The 2,631-nt window shown below is 43.9% G+C and overlaps 1 pseudogene; it reads right to left on the bottom strand.

Moving 5' to 3' along the window:
• Positions 1–315: 315 nt before the first annotated feature.
• On the bottom strand, positions 316–1,447 carry LOC140800173 (caffeoyl-CoA O-methyltransferase 5-like; annotated as a pseudogene).
• Between the last annotated feature and the right edge of the window lie 1,184 nt (positions 1,448–2,631).

Raw genomic sequence — 2,631 nt, 5'->3', positions numbered from 1 at the left:
TGTAGAACCTAGCCAACTCTCATTCTATCTATCCACCTTGATGGATACATTACTTTTTGGCTGGTTGCAGGGATGTCCCATCGTATTTTATAAATAATATCTCCTGACATTTAATGCAAGAAGATATCGTCAAAGTTGGTGTAGGGGTAATTTTGGTATTTTCTTAAAAAATGGGGTGAAGCTACAAAGAAAGTTAAAATGGGTTGTGAGGCAAAATAGCAATGCGAAATGAAGCACGACATCGTATAAAGGGGCCCAAAATACGATAGAAAATGAAGCACAACATTGCAGAAAGATAGACAGAGTGTCTTATTAAGTAGGACGAACAGTAACGTGTAGATTAGGATCACTTGATCCTCCTGCAAAGAGTGATGCCATCGCCGACCGGCAGCTGGCAGATCTCAACACGAGGGTCGGCGGCGAGCGCCTTGTTGACCTCCAGCACGAAGGGCCGGAAAAAGCTTACTATTTTCGGCACCGGAGTGTCTGGAGGCAGCGCCACCGACCCATACCACAGCGTGTTGTCGTACCCGATCAGGCCGCCCACCTTCACCAGATCCAGCAGCCTCTTGTGGTAGTTGAGGTAGTTGTCCTTGTCCGCATCAACAAACACGAAGTCGAACGTCCCATGGTTCGCCACCTGCTCATATTCAAGATGACTCGTTAATCGCCGCTAGAAATTCAAGTTTCCATAAATGAGTGGATCTTAAAGAATCTCACGTCTTCCAGCAATTTGTCGAGGATGGGCGGAAGCGGGACCCTCGCGGAAGTCGATCTTGTGTGACACGCCGGCCTTTTGGATTACGGGAAGGCCGAGATCGTAGTTTCGTCGCTCAATATCCAAGGCCGGGATCTGCGGCAAAAACTTGTTTAGATATTAGTTCTAAATTATAGTGCTTCAATCCATAAGAAGGCGTAAGATCGATTACTTTGCCGTCGTCGGGTAGGGCAAGGGCGGTGGCGAGAAGGGAGTAACCGGTGAAGACGCCGATCTCCATCGTCTTCTTGGCGCCGATCATCTTCGGCGGCAAGTTCAAGAACCGCCCCTCGTCGGGGTGATGGACATGAAACCCCTGTTTTAATTTCCATATTAATTATAAATGTTTTCTTCGTTTTATGTCGGGCGAAATAATTTAAATGATAAGAAGTACAATGAGTGTTCGGCGGTGATCTCGCGGAGCTCCTTCATGCACTCAGGCTCCCAAGGATACACAGTCGTCTCCAGTACGTACTACAATTGCGTCACATGCAAACATAATAGTAAAATTTTGAGCTATAGATATTAGAAATAAGGGAAGTTTAACTCCATCATTGTAACTAAGAGAGAGAGAGAGAGAGTAGAAAGATATAGTACTTGATAAAGAGCATCACTTTGGAGTAAGCTCTTGGGTCCCATTTCCTTGGTATCCAGCGGCTCCCATCCCTCTGCCTTGATTTTTGCTTCCATCGGCTAGTCTCTCTGCTAAAATTCTCTCTTTAAAACCGCTCTCGTTATTGGTGGGATCGAGAGAGGGGAGGCGGGGGTTTATATAATGCGGACGAGATATCTTATAGTGGAAGGAGAGCTATTTAACCACGTTTCCGGCCACCAATTAGAACTGTCGTTTCGCATAGCCTTTGGAATTTGGATTCATTAAAGTTAGCTAGTAACATAAAAGTCGTTTCTCTGCACCGTGTTTTCCACTATTAGGATTCATTAAAATTAGCTAGTAACATAAAAGTCGTTTTTCTGCACCGTGTTTTTCTTCATTATTATTTTGTTGGGGAAGAATAGTAATGAAAAAGATAACGATGATAGTGCATGACCCTAACCTTTGCATAACATGGGACAAAACTCTCGGAGGGTGGGGAAGGGTGGCGGATGGCCAAAGGTGGTGGTAGATAGCCGTATTATAGGGTGGCTGTTGGAGGTAGGAGGTGGTTAGGATTTGGAAGGTTATGATATTTCTATGACTATAATCTATTCCTAAAAAGATGAAGCGATCTAACAGCTAGATAAAAGATATATACGAAAGTAATAATTGGCTAAACTCAAATTTCTTCCCATTGATAATTATCAATACATATCTACCCATATTTATAGAAGTGAAATCCCTAGCAGATCGGATCAACATGCGAATTATCCAATTTATTTGAAATTCAAAATAATAAGATAAAGTTTTGTAACTAAGTTGACTTGACTTGATTTGACTCAACTTAACCCATGTGGTTGGATCGTTACAATCCACCATGCTTCTGACACCATGTCCTCAAGATGACTAGTCACTCATGTCCGTGTACTCATACAACTTGTCATGCCAATCAGTGGATTTGGGTTCGTCTTCCTCGAGTCTGCCTAGGAACATGACGTGGGCTAGCTAGAGCTTGCATTTATCATTGGGGGTAAATCTATCATCATAGTAAAAACACAAGCCTTTTCTTCGGCGCTCTTCTAAGTCATTGGGTAAAAAACAGCGCGTGATCATCTGTCTGTTAGGTTGAGCCATTGGTGTAGGCTGAGTTGGGGTAGATGCTGTCTCTAGTGGGCCGTGGGTTTGGGCTGTCTTTCTTTTCTCCTCCTTGTGGATCTGGTTCAGGTGATCCAACTTGGACTCCATCAGGACAGCTAAGGAGAAGGCCTCGTCAGAAGTA

This window comes from Typha latifolia, chromosome 13 (assembly GCF_019914945.1).
Source record: "Typha latifolia isolate L0001 chromosome 13, TyphaL0001v2, whole genome shotgun sequence".
Taxonomy (NCBI): domain Eukaryota; kingdom Viridiplantae; phylum Streptophyta; class Magnoliopsida; order Poales; family Typhaceae; genus Typha; species Typha latifolia.
Note: the sequence above shows the minus strand (reverse complement) of the source record. Positions and strands in the feature narration are given on the sequence as shown.